General features: G+C 32.1%; 1 protein-coding gene across 2 annotated transcripts in view; it reads right to left on the bottom strand.

Moving 5' to 3' along the window:
* The window catches only part of LOC110991887 (FMRFamide receptor-like), an 84,462-nt gene extending 63,875 nt beyond the window's left edge, over positions 1 to 20,587 (bottom strand). For both annotated transcript variants that reach the window (XM_022257445.2, XM_022257447.2), the window contains exon 1: positions 20,315 to 20,587. The gene's annotated coding sequence lies outside the window, so the exon portion shown is untranslated. The remainder of the gene's footprint in view (positions 1 to 20,314) is intronic.
* Positions 20,588 to 21,689: the final 1,102 nt, after the last annotated feature.

The raw sequence follows: 21,689 nt of genomic DNA, 5'->3' as shown, positions 1-21,689 counted from the left end.
GCTCGGCATTTTCAACAGTAGTTTAGTTTTGATTAAGTTAAAACCTTTTTTAGATTCTAGTTTATTATAGCTAATATTGATGTTGTATTAGCAAGTATTGCATTTTTTTAATGGAATAATTTTTTTTTGCGAATTGTTGCTTGAATTCGTCAGCTACAATTCAATATCTTTAATAGTAAATCTAACGCAAAGTTAAAAATTTGTATTTTTCATAATTGTGTTACGAATAGACAATAAACAATGTTTTTTTCACCACTGATATTTGTGTGCACACATTAGTGGCAGGTGTGTGTGTACACGTATACATACATGTGTATTGGCAATTAGCCAGCCATACTCTGTCTACACGGTGTTATACGACGTTGACACTCTACCGAAATATTTCAGCACTTTTATCGAAACAAGAGACTGACAAATCTGTTAAAGGTCGATTGGGTTCATGAGTTTTTTATCCGTAGCTGGTTTATATTGAAGTTATTTTATAGTTAAATAAAAGATAGTATACGTTTTTGCGACTCTGTACTTGCATTAATGCCTATATTTGTAAGACGCTAAAGCATGTGGCACGCCTCCGGCCCGCAAGACCGTTTCCGGCGTATGCAAGCTCTAGGCGCGACAGAATTTCCGGTCGGTGTCGTTCGCTAACCAACATTATATTTTTAAGAAATCTTTCATTGGCTACATCTGAAAAATATGTATTTATGTTTTTGATATATTATCATAATGTGCACAAAACTGGGTTTTAGAAATGATTTTTTTTTATGGGAACTCTTTGTTTATTCTCGAAACAAATATAGAATAGTTTCAGCAATTCAATCTAGACCTTCGTCCACGAGGATACTTTATGTGCACTAAGGAAGCGGTTCTCAACTATAACAATAAACTTTGGTGTTATATTATATCATCTTCTGTATTAAAAATGTACATTGTCAAATTACAATGAATTGCGTTTCCTGTAACCGCGTTCTATCTAACTGAATTTAACATAAAGGAAACCGGAACAATATGATGGTTAGCGCATGTAATGTCGGTTTCAGTTAGAATCGCGCAAGTTTATAATTAAATTAAGAGTTCTCGAATCCACTTGCTTATCAGCTTAGAGATTGAATGTGTGTTTCGGAATTGTAATAGTAGTTAAACATTTATCTAATTAAACTTGTTTAATAGAGACAAGCAAGAAAAGTATTGATTTGTTACTTTCAATTTGACGATAAATAGTGAAAGTACAAAGAATTACCGATTAATCCTATGATAATACTTTAAGTTAATTACAATTTAAGCTTCATTGTATTTAATAACTGAAGATCGAGGAACTGAACGGAGGGTTTGTATCTTTAGTAAATTTAAACAAAAAACGTTTTGATTACACAAAAAAGTCAGAGCGTTTTCATCCATATACAAAGCATAAAAAATAATAACGCAAATACTAATAAGAAAATCTATTTTTCAATTATCTACATTTATGAATCACAATATGAAGATGGCAGCAGTTTTCTTGCTACGGTTTGCCGCCTTTCATAATAAAACCCATAGTAGAATATTTTATTCCAATATCGAAGCTTTATAATCCTTCGACAGGCCTATTCAGAGACAGCTTTTCTATTGAATAGGGGAGAAGGAGGCTCATCTGATGTTTAGCGAAACCGGCTGCTTAAGGATATGCTCTTTTAAAAAGGACCCCATGTGGAAATAGATCGAAAATAATTCGCCTTTAAACACAGATTTATGGAATCATGGAAATTAAGGTAATACCTTTTTACCTCCGCTTTAATGGTTAACAACGTTTAAAGGACTGCATTCAAGATTCAATATTGTTTTGTTTGTGTGGACAAATAAGCCTAATCAGGAGAAGAACAAAAATATTCAGGAGTATTAAAATTAATTTACTGAAACAAAACTGAGATCGACAGGTAGTTGAGGGCGCTGGTGTGAGTCTAAAGGCGCGTAATGAAGAAAGACAATAAAGTCAAGAAAACAAAAGAATAATGAAAGAAATATAAGAGTATACTTTTAAGTGTTTGCGTTTCATTATTAATGACCAGACGCTCGGCTAAATCCACGAATTTGCGCTACCATTTCAAATATACATGATTCTTACAAAAAATAAGACATATTTAATGACAACGTTGTGTGAATTCACGCGTCCTTACTTATATTATCTATCTATTGCTATACAGCAATTTATGCTTAATAAAGAGCATTGAAGGTGTTTGTTTAATCTGTACTCGCGTAAACCCAATATAATAAGTAGACTTCAAAATAGAAAACTTCTAAATAGATGCAATAAAATAGATAAATTGTAGGCTATTTTTAACCCCGACTTATTTTCACACAGGCAATCTGTTAATTTATTGTTATTGTATACACTTTCTCACCATTGCGGTTTTATGAAAACATCAGTTTATCATAGTTATCGTATAATGTATGTTATGTGAATGGATAATATGAATGATGAACGGCGTAACATTCAGGTTATAATTACAAAATAAGTCTGGAATTGCAATATCTTTTTATTTTGTATGTAGTTTTAATGTACAATCATTACTCTCATGTATATATATATAGATGCCCTACAAAAAACTGCCTAGCTTTGAAATAATAAATATTAATATTTAATTTATATAATATATCACATAACATGTCTTAAATGTTAATTTTAAAACTTATTTGAGGTTACCAACATTCAAAAGTCGCCGAGTTGAATAGGTTCCCCGGATAAGCGATTTTTTTATTTTATACATACATAACATATTATATTATGTATTTTGCAATAATACTATTAACATAGAAACAGAAAACACAAAATAAAAAGCAGAAATTATTTTTAGGAGTTCAGTTTCCTCAAACAAACCTCGTTATGTGTATTCTGTGGCATTATTGATTTAGTTTGGATAACACAGATGAATAAATGCCGGGGAAAGAGGATAAAAACAGGACTTACGCACTAATTCTTTCTTCAAAGGGATACATCACAATACGTCGTATAAAACATACATTGTATACCTTGAATTTAAAAGACTCTTTGTGAATATAAGATCACAAAGAGACCTACGTTGCTAGATCTATGTTTAGATTTCAAAATGATCGAGAAAATTCTAAAATTTGAGATTAAGTAATTGTAAGTAATTTCTAATTGACTATTGAAAATACCTGTAACTGTAAAATTATCAGAAAAAATGGTAGTAGTTGTCATGGAAGTTCGAAGTTTTTTAATTTACGTACGTTAAGTGTTTTATGTTAAATCTTACGACATATCAAAATGTAATCTATCAGTTCCAAAATAATTTAATGACTTTACTATCGTTTCATTAGCCGTCCATACAATTCATGGAAACAAGACTGAAATGTACACAAGAGCAGAGACAATATAAGAAAAATATTCCATAAAGCTTTATCGTATTGCAGTACGAATTGGTAAAATGGGTACCGATACCACTAACGTTTAAACTATAACATCATCGTCGAAGCATCAAAATAGATAGAGATGGCGAGAGCAATAAGCAATAATATCGAACGACATTACAGCTAAACGTTCGTGACCAAACGCTGTGGGTCGTAACTCGTTCGGTAATCCTGGATTTCTCTCCGATGGCCGACCTGAAGGGCTATTACGTCCCTGCGTCGTCAATTGTTTTTTTTCCATTATAGCGTTGATAAGCGAGCGTGAAACGCGGGCTATCTGACATGCTCCTCGAACATAAATCGCAGCTGGAAAATTCCGCTCTAGAATTGTCAAGTATACCAGTAAGATTAATAGCAGAAGAAGTAACGCGGCTCCTACCGGCAAACTGGTTCCAACTCGCCCAAGCATATATGTATATGACGATGATATTTCCGAAGTAGTTCCCCATTGACGGCGCGCAGCGAGTAGAGACCGCGTCTCCCCGCTCGCTGCAGCCCCCATCAAGGGTTATACAACCTGCCCCGTATTAGCAGGGCAAGAACGTAAATACCACCCGAAGGGGGCATATACCCTGAATGGGTCTAAACACCCCCCTCGCCAGGGAGGGTTTAGCACAAGCGACCTTACCTAAGGCCTAAATTTAAGGAATTAAAGTCCCTTATTAGGAGAGAAGAGATTTGACACTCTCCTGGTGCCTAGCTTATCCGTTTCTCTGCCTGATTGCGAGCCTTAAAGGGTTCCTATTTAAAAAAAATGGTTTTTAATAGTTTCGGAACTTAAATGCAAAAATGATAAACTCTCCAATACATATTATTTTGGACATATTTGGACAACCTCAAAAGCCTAATTTATGCTTGGATTATTAATTGGCATCGGCATAAAAAACAGATTTCAAATCTTTCATTTGAAATGAAATGCTGGTATAGTAAACGGCCCTGCTGAACATCACTGGCTGCCCGTGTGAATGGCGATACGCGGCTTACACCTAAATAACGTCCAGAATAATCCCTTTTTATTAAGTACTTTTACAAATATTTACACTCATATTATTTTATTACTTAGAAATACGAACTACAAAAAAAGTAATATAAGGAAAGTTACAATACTGTTCTTGATGTATGACATTTGGAAGTATTGGATAAGACGTTTATTGAGTGGTTGTCATCTGAATATGATCAAAAGGATCTTGTAAGTGATGCGAGAGTCTGGGACCACTAACCGACTCAAGGATTCAGAACTCGTCAGCGTGAAGAGGCTCTATCGAATTGGGTTTTATCCAATATACGAACGATAAGCTAAATTTCGGACGTTAAATTTGTCTCATGCTTTAAATATTCTCAAAAATATATATAACTCTAATAAGCTTTACTAAACGTGTATATATATATATACGTCAGAGCTGACGCTGCCATGATGTTGGCGTGAGTGAGATGGAGAAAGACATTTTTAAAGTATAGAAAATTAAATTAACAAACCGTGAATAAGAGAAATGTTATGTTTATAACTAGAATAAAGAATATAGCTTACGTCTACTGGATACACAATAATGTCCGATAAAAAAAACAAATTCTACCTGATTAAAGCATTAACATGTTACCCTCAATATAAGTTTATATTTAAACAAAACAAGTACAATTTTGCAGTTAAGTTTTATGTAACAAAATAATGTGTAAGCTTAAGTAGGTGGGAACTGATTCTGTTACATAGTATCCCAAAATTTATGTATCCTTACCATTCGCATTTCACTTCGATTGATATGTTAAAATCGCACTAAAATTTATGGAGTGGTTGTACATATCAAAGCACTATGAGCATAAGAAACTTTGCAAACACTTTACGTACGTGTGTTTGACGTAGCGGTTGCTGTGCTCGTAAGCTACAAATCCCATTCGCTACGAAGCGGTCACATGACACGGTACAGTACCTTCGGGGCGGCTTCTTTACGAATATATTTATTATTTCGCCGTCGCCAACACAAATGTCTCGAGGGTCACCCTTTTCTGATTTACGTCCGCCCCATTTAAATAATTTATAGTTAGGAAATTATTTGAAGCGTTAAAATAAGAGAAACTGCTTAAATCGCATCGTTTAATACAAAAATTATTTAAATTTTAGGAGTAATTTTCATTTACTTCCATAGCTGTATTTAATTATATACCATTTTGAACAGACGCCGATATTTGAATGCAAATACTAAATCTGGGCTCCGAAAATGATTTTGTCCCAATCGGTCTCAACACCGATACCCTTAGTCCGTGAGGTCTTAGCGCTATAAGATTTTTTAAGAAAGTAGAAAAAGGTTACAGAGCTGGCAGCTACCTCGGACAAAGAATTAGTCTAGCTATTCAAAGGGGGAACGCTGCCAGTATCTCCGGAACTTTGCCTAAATGGACTCATTTTATTAATGATTTTAAAGTTAGTTTTTATTATTTGTTTAATTAATCTAATGAGTTATTTTCTTTGTAAAATTTCTCAAATAACTAAATAAGACACATGTATAATATAAGCCTATAGTAATGTAGACATTGTTTATAATTTTTGATGACTTGACTACTGTATTATGTAAAAAATAAAAAAGAATACAATAAATTACTATATGTCAACAAATGATAATTAATTGGATAGACTATAGTACTTACCGTCTCTTAAAAATGGAGCTAGTCAATTTAATCATTTCACTAATTAGAGTATAGAAATAACAAAGGGTCGTTACAAAAATTATTCCACTCGAATCGTAGTCGAGTGGTTTATTCGATAGGTCAGGCCATCTTTAGTAATATTCAATTTCCTTTAAGCTTAACTTACAAACAAATTGTACCATTCCAAATATCAAATGTCGTATAAAGACATTTCTGTGATGTTTTCTTTTATTTTGTTTTTGTTGTTATCGGTCCGTTGCTCACGTTATTTTATTCGTTTTTGTGTTTCAAGACAAGCTAAATTCAAACGACAATTGAATGTAGTATGAGAATCTGTCAAGCAATTCTCTATGATTTTAGACATTTTGACAGCTCAGGATGTGACAGGTACTTACGGCACATTATTAGAATACGACTCAAATTATTTATTCATGTGAAATCATATCTTTAGAAAGATTAAAGATTTGAAAAATACAGATTTATTTTTTAATGTTTCCAAGAAAGTTCAATCATCATTAATACATATTTTCCTTGTACGGTTTGTCTAAACAATATATTTGTTTTATATGCAATTTAATACGGATTAAGAGTAGTTATATATAGCTTTTACTTTTTAATATATTACAAATAGAAAATACAAAGGAAATACTATATAATAATTTGACTGTCAGTCAAACTAATAAGTAATACGTATGTCGTAAATATATCATTAAAATTATATTTGTTTTACTAGGACTATGTAGGACAAAGAGTCGAAGTGTTTATGTCAATTTTACGACTCAGTACATAGAATCAAAAATATGTCTATATGCTCATACAACTGCTCCTGCTTTTATTATATCAAGTGCAGACATGTCTAAGGTTCGATTTCTTGCTCCATAATAAATGGTTTAGTTGTTGATAGATCTGTGTTTAAGCTTTTAAATAGGGTAACGGGATACATTTTCTAAAAGCTAAAAACCCGATTGCTTAAAAAAATATAACAGGTATGTTTGAAATGTGGAGATGAGATAAATAACATTATAATAGCTATCTAGTTATCACATTCATTGGTAGCGGTGTGAAATTCTTTACACACACAAATACACAAAATGGCTTATTTAAAAATACACGTTCAATGTCGTGTCGTGACATTGTATAAATATTTTTCAGAGAACTCGCGTGTGTCACTGCGCACGGCTGTCACCCGAAACTGGGTCACGCACATGACATTTCACTAACGCGCACTGGCTTAATTTTATTGCAGCGCTATTTTTAATTTACCTATAAAACTTATAAGTCAGTTCAAATTCGATTTGTCATGCTCTTGTACGAAGTCTAAGTTTACAGACATTTTAACTAAAAGTATGTCTATTGTAAGAGTGATGTTGGCTTAAGCATCTAACTCTCAATCCTGTCAATGATACAATCAGATCACATCTGTGCACAAATAGATTTTGCTTTCAATATACCCAATTAACATTTCCTTATAATATAGTGAAAGCAAATGTCGTGAGCAAACTTACATGTTTTAAACTAAAGAATCCACCCTGGATTTAGAAGAGTTTCACATCTAAAACCTTCTTTTGTGAAGGCCCTACAATAGAAACTTTAATAAAAAAAAAAGATATAGTGGTTTCGCAACAATTTAATTATTGGAAAACTCGACTAAAAAGGGCTGACTATTTTATTTGGAAAATAATTGGCTCTCTCCTCCTTTGTTGCTTTAGGACCTCTAAATCCGACATTACCAAGAATCGATAACATGCGTCATGTATAGAAAGCCGACCATCTACTTGTCTATAAAAAATGATTAAAGAGAACTAATCTACGGCGTAAATTGGTTACACTGGTTTTATATTTAAAAGAGAATGAAAAAGAAGTGTTGTTTATATAAAAGTATATTTAATTTTAAGAACTAAATGCTATATTTTATACAGATATATTAATTAAAGGGCACCGGCATATTAATTAAAGGGAATTAATTCTTTGCTTACTAAACTATGAGCGTGCGAGTGAAATCAACTAATTTAATCCTATTAACCTAGCTCATTCTACAAAATACTATTTTTAATGTATTTAGTAGTATTATACAGTATAGTAGAATATCTCCGAATTGTTCTTAACTCCCGCTACATGAATGATTAACGTTTGAAGCTGTGAATCATTTATCTAACGTGTAACGCAAGTGGCGAATAATTTTATTGTCTTCGAGGGCCGTAGCTCAGTTCCGTAATGACCCATTTCCGTCATCAATTAAGAGAAAAAAAGTCTTTATCAGTTTTCTGAAGTCGTAAAATGTTCGGATGTGTAGGGATTGAAAACGAGCATTCGGGCGGTTGACTAAGATTAAGATTAAGAGGAAATTTCACCTCCAAAAATAAATAAATCATTTTATTATTGATTTTGTACGTTATATAGAAGGTATAGTACAGAAAAACGTCATTTTACAATTTATTATAGGAATTTTCTTAAACACTTTAGGCTTCAGCATACAAATGTCATCCATGAGGTCGTGGTTTTGATTCCCGGTTGTACAACTATGGACTTTCTGTCTATGTACGCATATGTCTCACTCGTACAGTAAAGAAAACAGTGTGAGTATACTGGCATGTCTCAAATCCAAAAATCGACACATGTGTGAAGGCTGATCATATTCTTGTCTATGAAATACAAAATGATCAACGAAACGAACGCAATCTAAGGCCAAGACCCATATAGTGCTGTAGAGCCACTAGATTATTATTATTATTATATTCTAAGTTAAGAGGCTAATTCTTGGTCAAGAATTTATATAGTATAAATTTCGGAAGCTGCTTCTAAACTATAGCTCTAATTCAATTGCATGCAATTCAATTATGTATGAGATACTCATACATAATTAATGTATGACCATGTACATAATTATTGTTATGAGAGTTATTTGAATGGCAGGCATCAGTGGTAGTACTCATCTCAAATAATCTCATCTCTAATGAGTTATGTTTGGTACAGAAGAGGCGGGGCTGTGGTTTTGACATGTTATACGGTTTGTCAAATATGCCTGCCATTATGCTAAGCATGGGCACGACACGAGTGTCAAGTGCGAAATCCATATTAGATATTAATATTTTAACAATACCATATCTAATAAAAAATAGCTATTGAGTAACTATAAGTGCATTAGACTCGAAATTGTACGCGCTTCTGAAGAATGTTAACATAAGAATTAATTTGTAGACAATATAAATGCCAAGTGTATAAACTTATAAAAGTTCACTTTTAAGAGGCTATTAGTGCCAGGGATCAAACCTACGAATGAAGAGCAAGGAATAAAACACCTAATTACAAAAAACCTGAAAAATTATAAGCTTTTAAGGACTGTAATTGTTTTACAGAAAGCATGAGGCATGATAGTGAACAACAAAATTAGTTTTTCATGTCATTACTTTCTCAGAGCAATCATAAAAGCGACAAAGAGCGTGGCTGCAGTGGAATCGCAGCATTTCCATAGAAGTTTTCAACATTGAATGAGACCAAGCATTGGAATGTTCCTCCATTGTTCTACCGTGTAAAGACGACGGACAATCTGCTAACTTATCTCAAAGTTCTCAACTTACTCATATAACGCTTCAAGAAGCACACTGAGTATTATATTAGATTTCCTTACGTCCTCCAGGAATACAATATTTCAAAGTATTGTTGTTGTATAATGTGCCGATGTTTTAAGAAATATATGGCACAAACACGACCTGATTAATATCAAGGCGTATGTTTAGTAACTGAGTCCAGGGGTGCAATTGTTGAAAAAAAAAACAAGCGATGGATGAAAATTCGCTAGTTATCATTTAAAATATTCGCGGCTTTATTCGTGAGTTCAAATCAAACCGATATAATACTAACAACTAACTAACTAACTAACTATTCTTAACAACTAATTAAAACAGACAAAGCAGTAACAGTGCTTTAGTTACACCGTAAAAACATCGTTAGAAAACTGATTAGATTTACTAATTTTGTTAGATTTGTATAATGATAAATAAAAGGTTTAATAAAGGCATGGCGTATTACACATATTTTCTGAAAATGCAAATTAATATTTAAACGAACTTCAAAGCGTTAATAAAGTTACATCCGTTTCTTTGATCATTTTGTTTTTATACAACTAGGTAATTAACCTTCTTTATCTAAAATATGACGTTGAGCCAGTATTAGATGCGATAAAGAAAAATGCATCAGTGCATAGCTGGGGTTCGAACGCACGATCGTAGCATTGAGAGTGGCTTAAGCCAATATTGCTCATTAAATTAAACAATTTTGTTATTTTAAAGTCTTTGCATTCAAATATGACAACCAATATCTATAATAAAACCTTTTTATTTATATTAACTCTTCATTGTTCCTAAATAAGCGGTAATTCTCAATTACAATCGGATGTGAAAGTAAATTACCCATATAGATTTCCAATTCATTTAATCTGCTAAAGCGGACTAACACGAGGCTCCAATTATATGCCGTAATCATTGAAATTTAACATTTATTTAGAACAATAGCCAGTTTGCGTTCGCATATGTAAATTACTAAAAACGAAAATCGTAATACAAATTCAATATAATTTTGTAGTTATACTATTAAATATACATATGTCATGTAATTGTGATACTCATACATTTTCTGATCAAGGAAGTAATGGGGATGGGAATTTATTTTTATATTTAGTATATAAAATGGAATAGCAAAAAGAAGGTTTTGGAAAATATAATGGGTTGCAAAACTTCAGGCGCTCTGTGGACGTTTCGGAACCAGAAGCAAATTTTATGGAAATTCGATGAGTTGGAGCTGTCAAAAGACATTGCCGTATTGACGAAAAGTATCCAAAAGTACTAAGACTCCAGCATAATTCTCTATGGATTGTTTGGTTGTTCCGGTTCACTTGATTGTTTCTGGTGGGAACGTAGGATCATCTACTTGCCTATAAATTACAATAAAGTATAGTGGACCAGAATGGTGTCTGACTTTTATGATATTGGCTGTACAATAATATAATTTTCTTTCAAAAATTTATTCAAAATTATATAAATTTACAAGTGTAGTTTGAATGTAAAGGCCACATCACTAGTCTAAGTCAATTATTTATCGCGACATGTCAAAAGTACATCTCCGTGTCAGAAAGTATTTGAATAAAATTTGGATTAAATAATAATACTACAGAAATGTACTGCTGCAAAAGAGGCACCTTCAAATGCCCTAAAAGCAGTCTGCCTTAGTAGCATAATGTTATTTTAAAATCAGTTTAAAAAAATGTAAGTTATATTCCCACTTCTAGGATTGACATTAACAAATGGGTGACTAAGTGCAAGTGAATGGCAGATCACACTTAGTTGCATCGGGTCTATGTGCAATCTACTTATTCGCCTCTAAATGTGTGACAAGGAAATAGTAGGCGTTTGCGTGGTATATATTTGTTGTTCATATAAAAAACCTAATTTGGGTTTTTTGTTAAGAAATCTTTCAAAACGCTTAAATGGTATTGGGATTTGTAAATTGTATTTAAAAGACTCTTTAAGGCAAAATTGCGTTATATTATTAAACCATTGTCTTTTTTTAGAATAAATAATACAAACAAGGAGTTAATAATTAAAAATAATACAAGCATTTTATTTGTTGGTTCAATTATAATTGGGAGTGACATTTTGAGACGCTATCTTTGTTTTTCTTGTTACCACTATTCTGATCTCTCTCGATCTCGTTTTAATTATCTGAATTAACTCGTTCAGTTAATTGAAGTCCCGACAGTAAACTTAGCCGAGCGACGGAGAGCAATCAGCAGCTAAGACAACAGTATCGAGACGCGGCGAAGCTTCACTAAAGTCTTGATTGATACAGCCTTACATATATACAGCCTCATGCAATAAGAATATTATTTATATTTCAGTTATTCACGAACTACTACCTGTTTTATAGTTCACAGATTGTAATTGAAGTTATATTTAACAAAAGGTCAATGCGACAAAACAAAATGAAAATGGAATTATTTTTTTGAGTTTATGGCCTGGTATGACCTTTAGGCTGAATGGCGCTAAATCTAGCAAAGCCACAGGTTAGTAAAGATTTGTAACTACTGACTGTACAAATGTGCGCGCTGACATTGTTTTCTTTGACAGATGAATATTATTTTTATATTCTGTGTTATAAATACGTCAAAACAGAATTCATCGATGCGTTATTCCGTATTCGAATTAATATATTAGATTTTATTTTAATATTGTTGCGCTGAGTCATTTCTGTGTGTGAACAAAAAAACTTTACTGTATTATTTTTCTTATAGTAGGAAAACTCATTTTATTAAATTACATTTTTACACAAAAATTGAACATTGCCAAATTTGAAAGATATTTACGAATTACTTCCGCATCCGGGTCTCCGTTTTGTAGCTTAGCGCTCATAAAAATAAATAAAGATTGCTGGAGCCAAAATTAAAGGGATTGACGCTAATTCTGATGTACAAATCTCCAAAGAATATAGCAGTCGGTTTAATATATTCCTTAGTACTTTTAACAGGACAGTAGGTACCTATGTATATATGTCAGGTATCTATTGTAGGTATAATGTGGTACTTAAAGAAGGATTACTCGTTTTAAATTAATATCGTTTCTGATAACCGATAACATTACGATTGAGAACACACAACAAGATTGTTTAAACGAAAAACCTTTTATAAGCAATAATCAAAATTGATTTAAAAAACATTGAGAACTTTTTTGGGTAAGCTACGGGGAAAAACCAAACGGAAAGTAAGAAATAAAAGAAGTTGTTCTCAAAGTCCGCAGGGTTCTTGCTGCTTTGACGTCGCGATTTTCGAACATTCTTCTATAAGGGTAAAACTTCGTGTAGGAAATACTAAATAAAAGTTAAAAGTTATAGTAGTTAGTGTTTTCAATTCGAACTTCATTCGTTTCAATACTGAATGTATTATATTTGAAATCATCCTACACTTTATCGATTGTGTATGCATATTCTGCATAGATCATAAACATTATTTATCTATAAATGGCCCACTCCAAAACTTTGTTATTCCAATTACACTAAATTTTTATATTATTAGTACTGTAGTGTAGTTGCTATTAGAACTGTAGTAATCTTCAACTCTCAATGGTCGAGAACATGGATCTTTATATGGCAGAACATCATATACCGGATCAGTTAGTATTAAATTACTATTTAATTTTCTAGGTGATATAAACCGAATAAAAACATAAAAAAATAATATCAAGCTTTTTATTGCCCTTATCGTTATCAAAGCTATGGTATCGCCCTGATAAGAATGCCCTGAAGTTTGAATACGTTGTGGGTTATTCATTATTTCGAGTCGTTTTTCTGCAATGCAAAAACTATCAACGAACGTCAATTGTCACTTGAGCTTTTGATAATAAAACATCTATTTGCATAAAATACAAAAACACAAATACAAGTTTATAAGGGACATTTATCATTAAAAACTGGAGTGACAAAAAGTACTCTAAAAAATATTTACTCTATTTAAAAAAATGTCTTTGGTTTCCTAGAGTAGGTACTACTCATTTAAAAAAAGTTTGTCTTAAATATAAAAAACAGGGTACAGAGTAACAAAGACACAGATAAAAATCAGTATATATCTACCTCTAAACTTTTTCTTACACTTATAAATAATATTTGGCTCGAGGTCGACTTAAACAAAATAACGAATAACATCATATTGTTATTCAGCTATTGGCGTCCACTGACGTCAATTTATGAGTAGGAATTAAATATTCGCACTTCCAAACAAGTTCTTAATTATATTTATTAGATGTAATCTGGCGAACGCCAACCGTTTTACATTTAAATTAAACCGGATTCCTTATTTTTTGAGTGAATCTGTATGCGCAGTACTACTTCGTAGGTAACTTTAGTACTTTAAAGTACATACGATGTGAGTGTAATTAATCGTAAATTCTACAGCGATTATGTCAGAACGAACAGGGTAAAAATATGTATTCAATAAAAACAGAAACCAATTAAATAAAGAATCAACTAATAATTATAGGTTCTGATGCAGACAGTCTGCTATTCACTAAATTGCTATGACCTACACACACAGACGAAATAGCAGTTTTATTCTTTATTAAATAATCAAATATTTCGACTCAAAACAAACAAAAAACAAGTCTCTATTCTATTTGCTAACACGCGTTTAATAATTTGTTTATTTTAGAGTTTAAAATTGTAAAAGAACAATTGAGATGTGCTGAGCGACATTTAACATAATGTACAGATATAATTATCATAATCGGCCGAAAATAGACCTCGGCAGCGAGACGGCGAGATTGAGCCAAACATTGTAATAGACAATAAGATTAGTTGGTGAAAAGATTATATGAATACATTACCATATATTTATGTGACTAATAGATAACTGAAGTCTATAAAAAAAAATCTCCCCTTCAGATATCTATCTTGTTCATACTTCATTCTTCACTTATAGTTGGAGATCCAGCCTAAGATCGTCCTACACCGAGGTGATTAATGAACGAAACATATTTTAAATGAAATTTAAAATATTAAAAAATAAATAAACAATGGGTTCGCTGAAAAAATCCTGGACAGGCTGTATTAAATTATTAATTAAAAAATGTTTTTTTATTGAAAATTGTACTGATGAGATTAATAAGAAAATCTTATACCAGCTGAAAGTATGAGACTTGCAGAATGTTCAATTGTTAGGTTCATTATTTTTTTCCTGGACGGACTCAAGGTTCACAGGTATACACAGGTATATTAATAGTAAGTTTTTACACTGAAATGATTAATCAATAAATTTTATATTAATGTGAGCGCTGTTTTATTGCAAACACGTTGATATAAGGTTCACTGCAAAAATGTTGGTCCTAAGTGAGGTTCGCGAATTTTGAAAATTTGAATTTTAGTCCGGCTGGGAACAGGCCGACAAAGAAGTCCGAGCTGAGTATCTCATGGGACAGAAAAAGATGCAACAATAATAATAATCAGCGAATAAGAAACAACCAAACCAACACCTTGATTGCATTAACTGCATCAACTTAGCACTAAAGTTGGGACCAAATTGTGTAAAAGTCTACCTGCTTTCCACGCATTCACAGGGTCTGATTATACTGCTGCATTTTATAATAAAGGAAAAGTGAGACCATTTAAATTTTTTTTATTTTTACATCACTAACTGATGAAGCTGATATTGTCATTAATGAAAAAATGGATATTGTTCAAGAGTTTACGGCAAAAATGTATGGCGTTAATTACTGCAAGAGTGTTAATGATGCAAGAAATCGTATTCTTATTAAAAACTACGGTGTAAAGGAAAACAGCGAACAATTAAAAAAAAAAAAAACATTTGATTCAAACACTATACCACCATGCTGGATTTCACTACTACAAATTTTTTTTAGAACTATATATGTAAATTCTATGTGGCTTAATGCGACCGACTCTACCTGTGCAAAATCCAACCCTGAAAAATACGGGTGGCATTTTGATGATTATTTGAAACCAACGGGGTTTCAAATAATCATCTAGGGTATTGGGGACCAAACTCCTTTGAAAATCCAGGACATTGTGGAAATGACGGAAAATGAAGAAGAATCTGCTGAATCTAATGAATTCGAAAATCAAGATTTTACTTCCGATGAGTCAGATATTGAATAGAAAATATTAATTAAAACTTTTTTTTTTTCATTTAAATTAAAATTTTTGTACTTAATGCAAGAACCTGTTTTTTAATTTATGTTTTTACTTAGGTTACCGCACGGGTGTTATCAAACGAACAAGCTTCCGTCCTGCCCTTCAGGCGATTGACCTTGACTTAAGGCCAACAGCGAGATTCCATTCAAAAAAAAAAAAAACAAACGAACACGCTTGATAACACCCATGCATTATTGTTGCATCTTTTTCTGTCCCATGAGATACACAGCTCGGAATTCTTTGTCGGCCTGTTCCCAGCCGGACTAAAATTAAAATTTTCAAAATTCGCGAACCGCACTTAGGACCAACATTTTTGCAGTGAACCTTATATCATCGTGTTTGCAATGAAACAGCGCTCACATTGATATAAAATTTATTGATTAATCATTTCAGTGTAAAAACCTACTATTAATATACCTGTGTATACCTGTGAACCTTGTGTCCGTCCAGGAAAAAAATAATGAACCTAACAATTGAACATTCTGCAAGTCTCATACTTTCAGCTGGTATAAGATTTTCTTATTAATCTCATCAGTACAATTTTCAATAAAAAAACATTTTTTAATTAATAATTTAATACAGCCTGTCCAGGATTTTTTCAGCGAACCCATTGTTTATTTATTTTTTAATATTTTAAATTTCATTTAAAATATGTTTCGTTTATTAATCACCTCGGTGCAGGACGATTTAGGGCTGGATCTTAGACCATTAGACCTTTTGTCTCTGACACATTCCGTCGATTTTTTTTTCATATATCACGCATTCAGCGTTTGTACAAGAATTTAGGAGTGAGGGAGAAACAAAAAGAAAAATAATCTAAAATAATACAAAACAGAGAGTATTCAAAAAAGGAGGTAACCAATCAAATGGAGTCGGGCAGACTACAACTTAATGGCGGAACTCCTAAACGAATTGCCTAAGAAGGATGAGCTGTGAGATGGAATTTTCAATTAGCATCTATTAGAGGAGCGTAACACATACAAGAGTAATAAGGACTTCAGAATTTGAATTAATTTATATATAAGTATAAAAGTAAAGTATATAAGACGTTCTATATAAAATAACTATTATCTCCTCTAAACTACTAATAAACTGATTTTGTTAAATAAGAATCCAAGGCCGTGATGCGCACCACAAAATATGATATTAATTAAATATGTAATCTATTAAAAGAAAACGTTGCTAAATTTTGCTGTTGATAATTGCAAACACAAAAACAATTAATTTTAGTAATAAAAACTTACAGAGGTTTTGACAATATAACATTGCATCGTCGGAACACCAAAAATATTTTTGAAAAATATCGTTAACAGAAAATATATTTTTTTTATATGGGTAGATCATACTGATCTGCCTACCCACTGCGATATTTAACGTTTATTATATTATGCGTATGATTATTGACAACACCACATATATGATATTGAAAGAACTATCTAAATTGGGTCTTATTGTAAGATGGCATTTCTTTTAACTGGGCAATTATTTAGTGAATTGGTTGTACGAAATCCTTAAATCGCTCTAACAATAGAGCTGTCAATGTTGTCATACATTTTGTTTGGAATCAAGGTCATTGTCGTACAATTGTATCTCGTCTAAACGGTACCATGAATAAGTGACATTCCGTCATGAAAAGTAGGAACTCTACTAATACTAACACGACATTGAAATATATCGAATCATTTAAATGCAATTAATTTGTAATTGTATGGTATTACAATATTACTGTGATTCCTTTAAAAGCGGAAAATTGTATATACACATTTCAAAGCTTTGTAAATGATTGGAAACGATAACAAATATATTTTATATTGTTGTTTTCTGATCTCATTTCACCACGAATATTGTTTGCCAGTATTGTTCTAATTAAAAGCGCGAAAAAATAATTACAGTGGCTGAATTTAAAACAATAAACGCTAATTTAAATCGCGTTATCAGTAGTTTGATACAATATGCCTATTTCCCGATGGACTTGCGTTAGGACACATAGGTACATCATTTTTGATACGACGTATCGCGGTCTTTTTTGATAACTTAAACGTAAAAATTGTTAGAATATTTATTGTTTTTACCGTATTTTGCACATAATTTGAATATAGAAGACCTCTTTTGATGGTACCTTTTTCACAATAGCTGACACAAAACAATAGATGCGATAATACATACGATTGTATATGTAATTTTATGTGCAGTCGAATTTTCGGGTTAATTAGATGTAATATTCGAACTTGCCCTTTGTATAAATTTCGGTCAAAACAATGACTTGTATTTTAAAATTAAGCGACACGTATCATTTGAATATTATTTTTTCATATGTCACGAAGTGAATAAATCATCTTTTTAATTAATGAAACGGCTATGTTAAAATTAACTTCTTTAATAACCTTGTACAACAAGTTTGTTCAGGTTTTTACTCGAATACCATCTTGCCGTCAGATGTAAAAATGTCTAAATTTAATTATTGTTATATGGATAACTTTATGTTTTTATATACCCTTGAACTTCAAAATCGAGTTAGCAAAATAAAACAAGACGCGAATGCATGTCTCTGAATGCATCACTACTTTGTCTTCAAATGCGCGCACACATTGAAGCTATTTATAGCATTGCTAATAAATTTACGAATATTGGAGTATATATTTACCAATACTGTTTTTAAAGAATTATTATTTATTATAAAAATAAAAATTGCAATTTTTCTTGAAACTACCTGTTTTTTTAATGTTGACCTCGTATTTTATATATAACCTTTTAGTATAACATTTTAGTTCTGGACCTCAGAATTCTACTTGTTCATGATCATGTTTTTTTTCTTCATGACCTGGTATATATATGGTGATCAGCCTTTTTGCCTTGCTTGCTGTCCATGTTATTGGTGCTAAGGGACATCGGCTTCCCACGGTGAACGTGAATTTTAATTTATGCGAGATAAAATGTCAATTGGTGCACAGGTGGGAATCGAACCTAGAACCTTATTACTGAAATCATTAGGGTAAGATATATTTATATAGTGAATTGGTATCAGTATACTATATAATTTTATAAGCTGGCCATAACCGACAATCAAGAAGACGTCCCTAATATAGATAAAAATGCAAATTCATCTCGAGCGACTATTCTTAATTCACTCCTTTTCCTTCCCTTGTTTGCAGAATTTTATATTCAAATTTTTTCGCATATTTAATATATATTGTTATAACAAATTGAGTACAAAGTAAATAACAATCAAATTGACCATTTTTTATATTGTCGACAAATGATATTTGTTAAAAAGACTAAAAAACAGTATTCAATCATAATAAATAAAAATTGCCAAACGTTTTTATAATCACACAATGACCAATGATTTTTTAAACGTTTTGTTAATGTTAGAAGTCAAAAGGCCTTATACGTCATAATCCTTAATAATTGAAGTCCGAAAAAAAGGCAAAAGATTAATTACTTTTAATATTATTAAAGTGCCTAAAATTTCACGAACTTCATTACTCACGAAAAAGCTGTATCATCTTGTAAAACATTCAATTGATTAATATTCGTATAATTATCATTCGAGTCTCATAATACAGCATGAAATTTAAGAGGTTGGGAGTTAGTTTATATAGTACAATTAATTGGTTTGAATCGATATAATTATTATATTGACTTTCAATACATTGAATATTTACATAAGTGTTTAGTAATTAAACGGGAAAAAATATTTTATTAAATCTAGAAGCACTACGATTGTTTCAAAGATTTTTTATTAGATTTTTGCATCAGTATCGTTGACCTGTTCCATTAATATAGATAAGAAAGAAAACTCCATTGACGCACTGCTAGTATTTTCACGTACAACCTAAGACGGAGAGCACAGACGCACGACAGAATACAATTAACCTAGGCTTATACTGCTCTTCAGAGCAGTTTTTTTCGGACATAGATTATTATAATAATATCGCTGACAATAAATTAAAAAATAAATAAGGTGATGAAACCTAAAAAAGCCGTAAGTTTCACAACAGTTAGCGAGCCGTTTTTGGCCTAATGTGTTACCATTTTGGTTCATAGACAATAGATGATGCCTATACAAGGATGTTATTGCTGTAGGCTTACGTTCACCAAACGAAAAGTTTGAGACGTAAATGAAGGTACATATTTTAATTAAACACAAGTTTTTTTCGTTTTTATTTCATTACGTTTGATATTTCTTGTGCCGTTTTTTAAATACTATATTTTACTGCGACATTTTTCTTAGGTCGTTGGATATTGTAGTAAATGTACGATACCAAAGTTAATTATCAATAATAAGTTTTTGTGTATAGATAATTAATACTATTGGTTCGTCAGCACAAATATTTGAACAGCCGTTACGGAAACCGAAATACGACTGATTAAATACAAAGCGTCTTCCTTTACTTTTATTATTCGGCAAATAAACTTGAAAGGATATTGTAGTGAATAATGCCACCAATCTAACTATTATTTTTTTTGGGACAAAATTAATTTACGCGAATTAATATTGTATGTGTACGTAATTGAAAAATTATTTTGCCTATATTATGCCATGTGTTATTCTTTACTATATGTATTAGTTGTATCAAACCTTTGTATTTATGGAGTGTTAGTAGTTTTCACTGTAATAACAGACATGCAGTCTGCACTTCGTAGCACGTCGGTAGCAACGTAGATGTAGACGCGTAGCACGATTGGAATCTTGGATCACTACACACTCGCACACACTTTTATAATCTAGATAACGCAGGGTCACACTATTTGTGAATTGTTTAAAGCGCGAGTCGCGATGTTCTTCTTAAGTTTTGGAGGTAAGGTGACGCGGCTTCATCTCATCGCCGCTACACAATTACTGCTACTGGTCTACGCTGTGCGCAATCAACGGGCGCCACAGTTCGCAGTTCCCAGCCAAAATTCAGTGAAACAGTTGACGATCGCCAAGTAACAAAACTCGAGCCTATATTATAATGCTAATTCTTATGTGCTAACGATTTCTAATAGCAGTGTTAAAAGGTATCTAGTTTTAGGTAAATGCCAGCATGTCAGGTATATAAGAATTAATCATAATTTTGGATAAAATAAATATACTTCATAATAAATAAGACTTCTATCGCAGTTTTCACACTAAAAAAATGTTGCTCCAATTGGTTCTCCTTACACTTAAAATGAAAAAGTTGCTTAGCTTGAATTGAAGCTGCAACGAATTTACGATCTATAAGAAATTTTACGCTTTTTACGCTGTGTTAAGACTCTGGTTGACTTTTAGCTCTCGATCTGGAGTACACTACGGGCTCTTTTTGGTCTTATTTTATTTATTTACTTACAGCCGATGCAACTCAGACTAAAAGCAACATAAAACACAATTAAATTATACTCTTAGTATACTCTTAGTATACATATCACCATAATATATTTTATAAGGGGATATGACCCAGCTGGTTTTAAGAATTGGCCTTACTATTCTGTATCTGGTATAAGACATGAGACTGACTGACCTCCAGTAATGAAGAGGTAGTAAAAGATGAAGTCATAAGTCTCCAGATACTACTCGTTTCCTGGTGATGTTTTCCTTCACCGTTCGAGAAAATGTTAAACATAGAAAGTCCATTGATGCACAGCTGGTGATCGAACCTGCGACCTCAGATATGAGAGACGCACGCTGAAGCCACTAGGCCAACACTGCTGCAGTTGAATACGATGCAACTGTACTTTATTTTTGCGCTTCCATAGGCAGAATTGTATTTCTCGGAACTTTCGACTTAAGACTTCTCTTACATTGGTGTGTTATCTTAGAAATGAGCAGAATGGGCTAAAAAAGGTGAGGCCCATGTAAGAAGACAACCTGACCATACAACTGATCACGAAACATTTGTTTTTTCTTTTCAATACTTTGTCATTTTGCTTCTTAATAACGGTCAAAGAATAACGCTTTTTTTATATTTATAGGATTGTAGCGTATACCTTTG

This window comes from Pieris rapae, chromosome 2 (genome assembly GCF_905147795.1).
Source record: "Pieris rapae chromosome 2, ilPieRapa1.1, whole genome shotgun sequence".
Lineage (NCBI taxonomy): Eukaryota > Metazoa > Arthropoda > Insecta > Lepidoptera > Pieridae > Pieris > Pieris rapae.
This window is presented reverse-complemented; position numbering and strand designations above follow the sequence as displayed.